Source organism: Rhinatrema bivittatum, chromosome 4, assembly GCF_901001135.1.
Source record: "Rhinatrema bivittatum chromosome 4, aRhiBiv1.1, whole genome shotgun sequence".
In the NCBI taxonomy this organism is placed as follows: domain Eukaryota; kingdom Metazoa; phylum Chordata; class Amphibia; order Gymnophiona; family Rhinatrematidae; genus Rhinatrema; species Rhinatrema bivittatum.
Genome location: NC_042618.1, coordinates 461,339,423 through 461,352,552, shown reverse-complemented (window position 1 = coordinate 461,352,552; position 13,130 = coordinate 461,339,423). Strand labels below are relative to the sequence as shown.

Genomic DNA, 13,130 nt, shown 5'->3' with positions numbered 1-13,130 from the left:
CGAGGGGGGACTCAGAGAGGTCGCGCCCCCCCCCCCCCCGACCCCATTCAGCAAAGGGCTCGCAGAGATCACGTGACGCGCTTCCCCCTCTCCCAAATCGGGGATGTTCTGAGTAAGGGGAAGATATTCCGGGCGCCGATCGGCAATAAGAGGAAGGGGAGGGGGGTGGGTGGTTATACCGCAGCCCCCCCCCCCCCTCCCCTGACACCATGCACAGACATGGAGGTGGGGGGGGGGGGGAGGGGGTGTGCGTGCGTGCGTGCAAGCAGCGATGTGGAGTCCGGATCATCGGGGAGGGGGCGGCCAGCCTGCGGATACTTTCGGGGTCCCCCCCCCCCACCCCCTGCACACGCGATTTCCATGCGCTGGTTCGGCATCTCCCTTTCAGCCCCGCCCCCAGCATGTTTTTCCCTCCTGCTCTGGGCTGTGAGCCGCCGCCGCCGCTCATCCCTGCCCTTATTCTAGACGGCCCCGCCGAGCAGGAGCGGCCAGCGGCTCCCCCCCCCCCCCCCCCCCCCCCAATGCCTCCGGGGCGCCCCGGCTGCGGTGCCTTTAAACGCCAGCGGCGCGCGCGGGACCGGGCTGGCACGGACAGACGGACGCCCTGCCTCCCGCTGCTGCTGGAGGACGATTTCCATAGTAACCCGTGCACGGGCTGCCAGCGGCAAACCTGAGGATTTCCTCCCCCCCCCCCGCCCGCGACGACATCTGGCAGGTAACGGCGGCGCCGGGGTTTGGCTTTTTTTTTTTCCTTTCTTTCCTCCGTTCCAGCGGTTTGCGGCGTCAGAAGTTGGGCTCCTTAAATCGGGCACTGAAACGCACTTCGCCTCTGCGTTGCATCCGCTTTCAGGTGGCCGCGGTGGCTTCCGACGCCCCTCCGCTATTGTTTGCAAAATGCTTCTTCCTCCACCTTAAAAAAAAAACCCAACAAATCCAACAACAACAACAACAGCAAAAAAAAATAAAATAAAAAAATACCCCAAAGTGGTGAAATGCAGGCAGAAGTGGCAGAGAAGGGCACGGGCGGGTCAGGGGAGCCGCTGGCTTCCAAGGATGGGGGGGGGGGGGGGGGGGGGGGGCGCACGCTCTGCCACGCTTCGCAGGCTCAGCTTTCGGGGGCCTCCGGAACATTGTTGTGCATGGCGATTTTTTTTTTTTTTTTTGCTGTTGCAAATATTTACCTGCAGTCTGCTTCTTAATGGCAAGATGCTATGCCTCCTGCACACGCTTGCAGGTATGATGATGCTGGTGGCTTTAATTAGGCTCTCATGTGCCCAGATCTGTCTCTCTCCCCCCCCCCCCCTCCCCACAAGTGATTGCTGTAGCACCTTGTTAGATACGTTTTAAGGAATTATTTCCTACCATTGCAGGCTGAGGAAAGCATTCCTTTCTAATAATTGCATTTTTTTTCCCCCCCGTTTGGATGCTGAGTGCCTGGAGGGAAGAAACACTGTTACAGTTTTAGGCAAATGGAAATTTATCGTTATTAAATCATGTGTATAAACGAGATACGGCGTTCATCATAAATAAGCAGAAAAAAATGGAAGGGGGGGGGAGGGAGAAGCTAACAGTTCTTCATGAGAAAAAATGGAAGTGCAGTATTCCTAGGGGTTTGGAAGAATGCTCCATCAGTTGCTTCCCCTAACTTGTGTGTCTGTGTGTGTATTTTGAGAGGAGGTCAGCTTTTGCCGTCTGGCTGTTCCCACCTTCTTTCCTTGCTTTGTGTGGCTCCTCACCATTGCTAAGGAAAAGCAGTGGCTTGCCCCTGCTGGAACCGGCTGTACCAAAGCGACATTAAGGGACATGCTGGAGAGAAGTTCACTGCTGCCTTCAAAGTGATGTCTTACAGATTTGCCGGCGCTAGGAGAGGAGCATCCCAAAGTGGCCAACAAGCCTAGACCCGGAGAGCCCAAAAATCTGCTTAAAACATAAGTTTTAATGCATAACCAGCTGTAGTTAAAGTGCCTTGCAAGCTATACTTTAAAAGATTTTTGCAGAGGCAATGCCTGGAGCTGATAGTAAACATCAGTTAACTTAATCATTCAAAGATTCTCTGTTCACCTGACAGGCCGATGCCTTTCACTGGGGCCAAATGTACCAAAGGTGTGTGTTTTGTTTTGTTTTTTTTCTTCCCGATATTCCGTGCAGAATGGATTCCTGTACTGCCGTCGTAAATCTGGCCTGCACGACTTTGCAGAAATATCTGCAAAGAGAGAGTGAGGCTGCAATTTCAAATCCCAGAAAGCAAATTTTATTCGACTTTCCCACTTCATAGGAGTTATTGGGTCTCGGATGAAAAGCAGCTAGAGAGGAACGAGGGAATATGGACCACTTGCCAGCAGTTCTCTCTCCCTCACTGCTCACATTCAGAGGTTACGTGGAAGGAATGGCTATTGCCGGTCACCTTTTAATGTGCAGAACAATCGAGGTCAAACTCCCAACCAGGTGAAGTTCGACCTGCTTCAGATTTGACTTCTTTTTTTTTTAATTTCCCCACATTCAGGGGCCGATTACAATAAGACTCGCCTTGGAAACGGGCACTCGTATTTTTCGCGCCCGTTTTTTCCCCCTAACACGCAGGCGGCCACATCGCCACCGGCACCCGATGAAGTATTTAAATGAGGGCCTGCGTGTAAAAGGGCGCGCTGGGGGGAGAACTGTGCGTCCCTACCGCTGAAATGCATCGGGCGCCCACTATTGAAATGGGCGTTCAGTACCAGCGTCCGTTTTGTTTTTTTTTATCCCGCTTCTTCTGGTCAGTTTTGCTCTGGTGGCTGAAGCCGTCCATAGCTAAGTGCCCCATGCCATGGGCATCTAAACTGTGCATCCAGAAGAATGTGTGTGGGTTGTTTTTTTTTTAAATCAAGCCAATATACATTTATTTTTCAACACCGCAAGCAGTGAATTTCAGTGTCACAATGATACTAAGTAGGAGGAAGCACAGAGGACCGTATTTTTTTTTTAACCTCTCATGAGCCCTTGACTCGCGGATTGACTTTATGCCGCCTCCGGGGCTGCAGTTAAATTTGCCGCGTTAAAAAGTGTGCATCTACTAGTGCCCACGGTTTCCTGTATCGGGGGAAGGGGTAAATGCTAATAGCCTTATCTACGTGGAATTCACACGTGATGGTTGCTACTGGCCACGTATTTTGGACGCGCTAATCTTCCTTATTGCATCGGTCGCTAGTCTAGCGCGTCCAACCACTGTGTAAACCTGTGCGCTCGTCCGGGCACGCTTTACTGCATTGGCCCCTCGCTGGCAAGCCCTGAGTGGGAGAGCAGGGGAGGAAGCTGGACAGATTCGCTGGGAACGCTCTGTGCTTTGCTGATTTGTGAGAATCAAATCTGACTGCGACGGAACCTGTGAATCCGCCCAATTTGTCCGCACGTCAGAGAGAATTTGCTGATTTGGAGGAATCCATCAGATTAATTTTTTTTTGTGGGGGGGGGGGGGGAGGGAGGGTTTGGAAGGCCAAATTTGCCAGACTAAGTCATTGAACTGCAAAACTTTTTTTTTTTTTTTTTTGGGGGGGTGGTTGGTTAAACTAGTTCGCAAACTTGTTTTGAAAAGTCTGCATACCTGCGGCAGTGGAATATTTTGAGGCTCTTACAATAGATGCACTTCAAATCCCTCCTCTGAGGAGAGGATTGACGAGGTCTTCTCAAAATTAGACTGTGGATTGCTGGTGCCGTCCAATTAACAGTCAGAATCATTGACTGTAAGAGGGGAAAGTGTGCTTAATCTAGCCATGGACATGGCAGTATTAAAAACAAACAACCATTTTCAAAGCAATTTTTAAAGTAATATTTATAATATTGGTGTTGCCCTAGAGAGCAGGTATGCCATGAGATATTTGCCCTTGCTGCTGTACTATCTGCCCAGGCAGTTGTCTTATAGTAATGATTGCTGCCCTGGCACTATGGCCTGGTGCACTGCTCCGGACGGCAGGAAGCACTGTCCAAGCCCCATGTTTAAACTGAGAGCAGGGAACTTAAGCAGTCTTTGGGATCTGAGGTTTGGTGACTTAAGGAGTGCTGCAGGTTTGCAGATTTCTTATTTGTGACCTCTGGGATTTGTTAGTTCTTGGATGTTGCTTGAGGACGCAGAAGTGGGACGCAAATAGAAATCCGAAGTGAGTGCAAACTCGGTGTGTGTGTCTCGGATTTCTGCGAATAATGTCTGTTGAATTCCGTATTTTCAGTGAGCACATGTTAAACTAATGCCTTGCTGTCATGGCTGCTTAATATTGTGACAACTCTTCCCCGTTCAGAAGAGAAAAAAAAAACAATGGAGTCACATTAGATTAGATTTCTATGACTTGATACAGAGAAGTACATTATGGATCAGAAATGTCCTTTTAGATTAACCTATGTTGGATTTAGGATTATTTTTGTGTGGTTGTAACCATTTCTAAATCAATTAGGAACTGGATGTCGGGTTTATTTATCTCGTAAGATGCCAGATGAAAATCAATTTGTGGACATAGTCACTTTGTATTTTTAGACTCGGGGGGAGGGGGCAAACAAACATTTGAGAGCTGTTGGCATAGTGGGCTGTTTTTTATTGAATGTCTAGTAACCCCAAAATAAAGATAGCTTTTAACATTTTGGATGATTGCTATGTGCATTTAATCTGGGTAAACCTTGTAAGAGGAGGCTTGGCATGGCGTGAGGCTGATCGCCTTCATAGCTGAGAAGCCACATCTCGGGGGGGGGGGGGGGACGTCAGCCACTTGGCCCATCCACTCTATCTGCACCTCCCCACTGTGCTGCAGGCCCTGCTCAGTCTCTGCTTTTGTCACTTCCTTGCCCTGCTCCAAAGACCAAGGTTGCTTTGATATCTGGCCAACGCATGCTTGAAACTGCTCTGGTGCCTGCTACTTCTTCTGCCAGACTGTTCCAGGCCTCCTCCACCCTTTCAGTAGGGAAGTATCTTCTCACGTTCCTTTACAGCTTTCCTCCCTATGGTGACCCCCCCATGACCCAGAGCTTTTCATGCTGTTCCCTTCTTTCTTCTAGGCTGAGTAAATGGGGGTAACTAAGACCTGTGCGGCATGACTGAACTAGACTGCTAGGCAGCCAGGGCCTGGACCGGTGAGTGCTGGGATGTTGTACTGACACTTGTTCTGCTCCGGTCTGGTGAAGAGGAGCAGCGTCTTACTGCTGTCCTGCGAGAAGTTACTCTTCCTCCCATCCCTCTGAGAGTGAGAGCTCCTCCCTGGATGAGTAACAGCAAGAGAGACGGTGAGCACGAGCTCCCGCTCCTCCTCATCCTCGCATGCTTTCTGTGAGGCCGGGAGCAGTCGCAGGGGGACCGGAGGCTCATTCTGTCAGAGTCCTCGCTTCGCTAGCCTGCTGCCCTGTTCTCAGTTTGCTGGCCTGAAAGGTGGAGGGGGTTTTGGGGGGGGGGGGAGCAGGAAGATAAGAGACAAAAAGACGAGTGGAGGGAAGGAGTTGGCCAGTAAAGGGGGTGGGGAGGGAGAAGAATAATTAGGATGAGGAGAGAAATAAAAACAAAGGGGGGTGGGACTAGGACAGGAGAAGATGGGAAAGCAGAAAGGTAGGCATGATGAGAGAGGAGGGGGATGTTGAGGAAAGAGAGTAGAGAAGGCTGAGAAGAGAGCGAGAGAGAGAGAATGGCAGGAGATGGGGAAGAGTTGAACAGGTGACAAGAGGAAAGATTAGAGGATGGATCAGGATTGAGTGCTAGGGAAGCAGGAACCAGAGAGAATGCAGGGCCAGGAAAGGAGGCGAGCTCTCTCATTCTTTTTCCTCTTCAACCCTGGGATGTAGGGGTGGCCATCATGCTAGAGTGGGGAACGCGAAAAACCAGATGAGGAAGACCTAGAGAAATCAAATAGGCAGGTAGGGTAACAGCAGTGTTTGTTTCTTCTGCCCTCCGTGGCTTTGAGAAAGCGTCTGTTCCTCCGTGCCTGCTGCGGTTATCCAGGATTGCCTGCTTTAGGCATTTTACATGAAGGTCCGTGCTGGTTTGCTGTGGCGAGTGGGAAGTGACCCTGGTGCCCTTAAGCCAGGATATTGCGCAGGACTTCTCCAGGTGAGCTCTGGCACTGAATATACCCGGGTAACTTCAGAGCAGTGATCTCCCCGAGCAGACTGGCTCCATTTATCTGCGTGGTACTGAATATCTGCGCTGCCCGGCTGCATTTAGACCGTGCCCCCAAAACCCTCACCCGCCTCTCTTTTTTCTTTTTTTTTATTCAGATACATTTTTTTCTTGGGTAAAACTTTGCTCATCGACAGGGAGGGGAATTTTAAGTCTCGGGGTTTATCTGGGTAACTTAAATTACCCGGACAAACCCTTTTCGGTATCGCTTCTTTAAGCTTGCAAAACGTGTTGCTGCAGATGACTCTGGCATTCTCCTTGGTTTAATGTTCTTTCGTGGGGCAGCTTCTGCCAAAAAGTAATCAGCAGTGTTACAGTGCTGCTCATAGCCGGTTGCCTTGGATTCTTCCGCGTGTGTGGTGGTTGTCAGCAGATTTGCACGTTCCGTTGGGCGTGTGTGTGTGTGGTTTTTCTGTTGCAGTTGGTGGTCATTCTGCTGCTCGCACGTCTCTGGACGGCAGGTTGTATGAATCGATAGTCACCTGTGCATTGGTGGACTCATTTTATTTTCATTGAATGTAGGGCCATTCCCACTCAGCTCCATCTGTGGAAGTTTCTACACCTCTCTCTCTGATCACTCCCCTCCCCATCCCCATCAGCCAGCAGGTTCCTTAGGGTGGGGGATGCCTTAGGTGGGCAGTAGGTACAGTGTGAGTCAGGGTGGGAGACTACTATCCAAGGACCCTAGTTGATAAAGTTCAGTAAGGTAAGACTAAATAAAATCCCAGGAAATCACTTCAAACCTTATCACTAAAAGCCTCGCCTATAGGTTCTCCTGACTTGTACCAAACAGTGGCCAGTATTTGCAGGCAAGCGGTGGCCAGGGCTGGTGCAAGAGTATTTGGCACCCTAGGCAAACCTTTGGTCATGTACCCTCTTCCCCCAGCTTACCACCAGCACAGCCATTCCTCCTACCGGCAGCAGTAGCTCCAGCAGTACACTCCCTTCGTTGGCAGTAATGGCTCTGCCACAGCATCTCTTTGGGCCTCGTGATGACAGAATGCTGTTCCCCCTCCAATGCTGGCGCTCTAGGCCACCACCTAGCTTGCTTAATGCAGGCACTGACCCTGGCTGTTGTCAGCCGTGAATAACTGATTGTAGCTGCGGGGGAATCTGTGATTACCCCCGCAGACTATACTGAATCAAGCTACACGTTCTGCAGAGTAGATTGGCAACGTGCGTGCTTTTTCTTTTTGTTGACGGTGCGCAGAGAAGAAAGCACGGTGCCAGGGATGACGAGGACACTGCTTACTACTTCCGATTATCATCACTGAAGGTCACCTGAAAGTGGTCGGCAACTTGCTTCATCGCCAGAAACAAAGGGAAACCCAGCAGCCCTGCTACATTCCATTGAAAGGGACCCATTCAGGGATGGGACTACAGTAATGGAAGTTTCACAGTACCCTAGGGTTACTCATTTTAGTGCTTGCTTTGTTTTTGACTTGGATTATTTGCATATCCAAGCTATGTTTTTTTTTTTTTCCACAAGAGATGTATAGCAATGTTGCTTTTTAGTTGTTTTGGCATGTTTGTTTTTGTGTTGTGAAAGGTTTTGTTATGTTGACTGTTATGCTTTACTGTGCATGTTGACTGTAATCCGCTGAGATTTGTGGAATTGTGGAAATAAATATTTTAGAATATAAATTGAAGTCACTGGAGCCCTGGTGTGCCAGGGCTGATGTCTGGTTGCCTGTCCGTGGTACTAGCAGAACAAAGCAAGATAAGCCAGTCCTATTGCTTCAATTTGCCTGTCTTTGCTGCCTCAGCACTAAGGCAGAGAAAAGTACAAAGAAACAAAATTAAATTCTAAAAACTGATTCAACAGCTGTAGAAGCTCTGAATAGCAAATTAAGTAGAATTAATTTTTCCTTGTAAATTAAATTTGGAAATTAATTTCAGTCCGTTCCTGCTCAGTTTTAGTCTCGGCTATGCGCTTTATCTGTCTGATGTGGGGGACTGAAGGATGCCGGAATGGCATCTGAGCAGAATGTGAGAGTGGGCTCCAAGGCGTGATCACATCAGGGCCAACATCCCCTTTAATTGTTTGCGGTAAAAGTGTGCTACCATTGCACAGCTAACTTCTCAGGCAAGGGAGAGGGTGTTCCACCATGTGCTCTTTCTATTGTAGCACCATCCCAGTACCCGGAGTCAAGAGGCAATAAGATGACATTTGCACAAGTTCTGCTATGCTCTGCCACCCCCTTTTAAGGCAGCTCACAGGAGCAAGGACTCGGCTGATTGGCCATAGGCAGGAGCAAGAAGCAGAAGGCTGGGAGGGAGATCAAGCGCTGCCTCTCCCACAGTAGGATGGTGAAGGAGAGCTCAGGCAGGCTCAGCTGATTGGTTGCAGGTGGGTGGGGGGACTCGCACAGGCTCAGCAGACGGACTGGAAGGCAGCTGAGTCTCGACTTGTGCAGAGAGAGAACTGTGCCTGGAGGGATTCAAGTCCTGTTCCTGCATAGCTTAGAGGGAAGATTGCCAGGGTATTATCATCATCATCATCATTGTTTGAACTCTCACAGTGGAAGAGTGTGACCTTAAACAAAGTGGATGACAGGCATAATTAAAAAGAAGGTGAATTACAACAAGAGAGAATAAAGGTATCAGTCAACAGTGTATAAGTCAATAACTGGACTAGGGAATAAAAGGTAGAGCACATAGATCAAATATGGCCTTTAAAAAAGCAGGAGTGTTATACAATTCAGGGAGGGTTCTAGATTAGGGGTGTCCAACTCCGATCCTTGAGCGCTACAAACAGGCCAGGTTTTCAGAATATCCACAATGAATATGCATGAGAGAGATTTGCATGCACTGCCTCATTGTACTCAAGGGCCAGAGTTGGTCACCCCCGTTCTAGATTGAGAGAGGGGAATTTGGTCTTAAGAGTGAGCTCAGATGAAACTCGCTAATGGGGTTTTGATGTACAGTTGAATGAGTCCAGGAGGAAGGCTCAGATTTATGCAGGCTTATGGAATGGGTAGTGTAGAGCTTTTCTGAGGGTTACAGACCAGGTTGATGTGGCTGCTTGGGGGCCATCAATGAAATGACAATGTTCCCTTCAATCTGTGAGAAGGTTTCCTTTGGGAGTAGCCACAGAGCTTTCTTCAGGGATGTGGAAGGTTGTAGGCCAAAAGCTGCTGTAAACGTCCATGTCTTCAGAGATTTCCTGAGAATGAGCAGGTGTGGGGCCTATCTGATCTCACGTGGGAAAGAGTTCCAGAGGGGTGGGGGCGGAGCCTGCGAAATTCCTTTTCCTTGTGGTTGTGAGTTGAATTTCTTTGGGAGCTGGGATAGTCAGTGCAGCCCATGCCTTATTTACTGTTCTGTTCACATGTGAACCGATGTGATATCTCGATCGAATGTCGGTATACAAAAAAACAAACAAATAAATAAATAAGATGGTTGACAGAAGGTTGCTAAGCCTTTTGAGGGCCTTGAATGTAAGGACTAAAATCTTGAATTTGACCTGGCGCTGTGTTGGGAGCCAGTGTAGAGTTCTGAGGAGAGGGTTATTTATTTATTTATTTATTTATTTATTTATTTTTGGTTTTTATATACCGGAAGTTCCTGTATAAAATACATATCACTCCAGTTCACAGGTAACAGAGATAACTATCGCCGGGATGGCGGTTTACATGGAACATATCGAACAATTAATCTATTATACAGTAACAATACAAACTAAGATCAACTCAGAACACATAAATAAAGCAAATAAATTACATTATTGCTGTAAGACAGGAGGGTTGTTGTTGCTCTTTTTGCTCTTAGCTCTCTGGGAAAGCTTGAAGGAAGAGCCAAGTCTTGAGTTTCACTTTGAAAGTCGTATGGCACGGCTCAAGGCGGAGGTCTGGTGGTAGAGAGTTCCAGAGAGACGGGCCTGCTGTGGATAGTGCGCGTTTCCTCAGGGAGGATTTTGCAGGTTGGGTGATCATTCTGTTCTGGTATGCCCTTCTAGTTGGCTTTTTAGAAGTGTGTAGTTGAAGCTGGAAGGTTAAGTTGAGTGGTGAAATGCTATGTAGGGCCTTATGAATCATCATGCTGGTTTTGAACTGTATCCTATATTTAATGGGAAGCCAATGGAGATGCTGGAGGATCGGGGTGATATGGTCCTTTTTTTTGGCGTTGGTGAGAATTCTTGCTGTGGCATTCAAGACCATCTGGAGGGGTTTGGTGGTGCAGGCGGGAAGGCCCAGTAGGAGTGAATTGCAGTAGTCTAATTTCGTGAGAATGATGGCTTGGAGTACTGTGCGGAAATCCCTGTAGAGTAGAAGTTAAATTGGTCATTTTTTCTGGCCTTTAGAACAACTGGAGCAGCAGCATTTTGGATGGGTTTTAAATGGCAGTGCACCTGCTTAGGAGGTCCAATGTATTATGCATTGCAGTAGTCCAGGTGAGAGATGACGCAGGCCTTGATCACTATTGCAAAAGCAGGGCCATCAAAGAAGGGGAGGAGGTGGCAGGCAGTTGGTGTAACTAGAAGAAAGCAGATTTGGTTACGGACTTTATTTGCGCATCATTGAGTAGACTAGAGTATAGGAGGAAGACAAAGCTCTTGACCTGGTGGATAAAAAGAGGGGAGTCCCATTTAGGGTTACCCTTGAGTCGATGCAGGTAGGATCCTGTTGCCAACCCAGAGTTAGTAGCTGTATTATAGTCATTATAAAAGTGTGGTTGAGGATGTTGAGTTCTTAAGTGGTTTGCAGAGTGGGGCCATGTATAGGTTGAAGAGTGGGGAGAGGATGGATCCCTGAGGGGGTGGGGGCAAGAGGAAGTTTGTTCCAGAAAGACAGTCTAGGTGAGGTCTTGGAGGAAGGATTGGAGCCATTTGAGTGCCGGTCCTGAGAGATAGGCAGCAGATAAGGATCTGGTGATCAGTGGTGTCAAATCCGCAGAGAGGTCAAGGATAGCAGGAGTGCAGGTTGGCCATGATCCAGGGAGCGCCTCATGTTGTCAGCCAGGCTCACTAGTGCAGTTTCTGTGCTGTGATCGCTCCAGGACCCCCGCTGGACCACCAGGGACTTTTTGCCAAAAGTCCCTGGTGGTCCTGGAGCGATCTCCTGCACTCGGGCTGTCGGCTGCCAGTATTCAAAATGGCACCGATAGCCTTTGCCCATACTATGTCACAGGGGCTACCGGTGCCATTGGTTGGCCCCTGTCGCATGGTAGGAACACAAGATGGCGCCAGAAGTTCGGGGAAAGATGGCGCCGGAAGTTCTGGGAAAATCCGTTTCATGGTTCGTGTCCCCTGAACCACGACGAATTAGGCAATTTTGTTGCCTAATTCGTGATAAACGAATGCACATCTCTAGTGAGAATACGGGCAGAGATGCAGAAATAAGACTGTATAGAAACGATGGTGTTTATTGTGCTAAATAGTTCATTCTTCCCTTTTTCCTCTCCTCCTCCTCCTTTTCTTCTATTTGTCTTTTACTTTTTCCTTCTTTCATTTCTTTTTCTCCTGCTGTACTGGATTTACATAGTTAGAGGAGAGAAACTTACATGGACCACATTTTGGACCACATTTATTCTTTATTTTTGCTTTGTCAAACTTTTGGACAAGTAAGGCTATTCAGATAATTTAGCGGGAGGGTGGAAATAGATTTTTTTTTCTTTGTGCCAGGGGAGCTGGTGTACTGGTGGAGCGTGGGCAGTCCCTGTTATCCTACAAGATGGGTTCTTGTGCCACCTCCAGCTCAGCTATTCTGGTGCCATAATAATGCATGAGAAGTTCTTGCAAGCCTGTTCCAAGCTCATTTTTCCAGGTTGTGAACCCGTGCAGCTGGACTAATGATTGATGAGTCCGTCGGGTATGAGAAGTGGCAGGGAGAGTAAAGTCTTTCTCTTATTATAATCATTATTGTGGAGGGGATTTTTTTTTTCCCTCCAGGTTATTTTGTGCATGAGGGCTGTTATCTCTTCAAAGTGCAAAGCTGACCACGGAGTATGGCGATCAAAGCAGAAAATGAAGCTATGAGCCCTTGACCTTCATGAGGGGTCTCTTCTGGGGAGCAGAGCATTGCACAGAGACGTCTACGGGCTGTTGTGCCATCCAAGCAAATGTCCATTTAAGTAGTGCAGTGAGAGAGTTGAGCAGGAGATCAGGGGCCTGACTGTGGCGTATGTGAAAGATTGCATCACCACCAACAACACATACTGGCAAGCTATAATCACATCACTGCGTGGTGATGTCACAGGTAAAAAGATGTAAGCCAGTCCACCCAAACAATGCGCTCTGCAGTCAATTGTCATTTTTTTTTTGGTTTATTTGTATTTTCACAAAATCTTTTATAAAAATAACTGGGTCTCCATTCAAATAGACTGAATCAATTCTTGAAGCAGCCAAAAGGCAAAACGCTGGCCGCATGGAATCAGATTCCTTGGTGGCTTCTTTCCAGATAAGTTAATTTTGGTTATGAAAATTTGATTGGGATGACAAGCGCACTTTAAATTAGCTTTCAGAAAAATGGAGGAGGATTTTCTGTCTGATGTGAACTAAATCTTGGTGCCTGAAGTCTTTTCCTCCTAATATTTTTATGGTAAAGATTTTGTGAATAAAAAAATAAAACAATTGACGGCGGAGCACTCTGCTTTTGGGTGAGTTGGATTATATTTTGTGGTTAACAATCGACTTCATTACCTCTTGTTGAGTTTTGGGGGTGGAACCCCTCACCATGAAACCAGATGTTTAGCTCCGCAGCTGGCGCAGTGTAGCTGTGGTCATTTGGTGTTCTCCTGTACTCTTTAATCCAATTTGGAACATATGACATTATGTACACTCGAGTTTTTTCTCTTTTCGATTGTAAAGCTTGTTGCTGATTTACTGTTGATTGTGAACCGAGGTGATGTTATAAACGTGCCGCGGTATATAAAAAACTTCGAAATAAATAAATAAATGACAGCATTTTAAGGGAGCTGTGATGTTTGCGTTACCAGTTTCCAGTGGATGTTTTCAATTTCTTGTTACTGGTACCTTTCTCGCATGGGCTGTTCCTTATTTCAC

At 47.8% G+C, this 13,130-nt stretch overlaps 1 protein-coding gene across 2 annotated transcripts in view; it reads left to right on the top strand.

The window, feature by feature from the left end:
- The first annotated feature begins 465 nt into the window (after positions 1-465).
- Positions 466-13,130, top strand: part of NAV3 (neuron navigator 3) — a 971,329-nt gene continuing 958,664 nt past the window's right edge. For both annotated transcript variants that reach the window (XM_029597136.1, XM_029597134.1), the window contains exon 1: positions 466-715. The gene's annotated coding sequence lies outside the window, so the exon portion shown is untranslated. The remainder of the gene's footprint in view (positions 716-13,130) is intronic.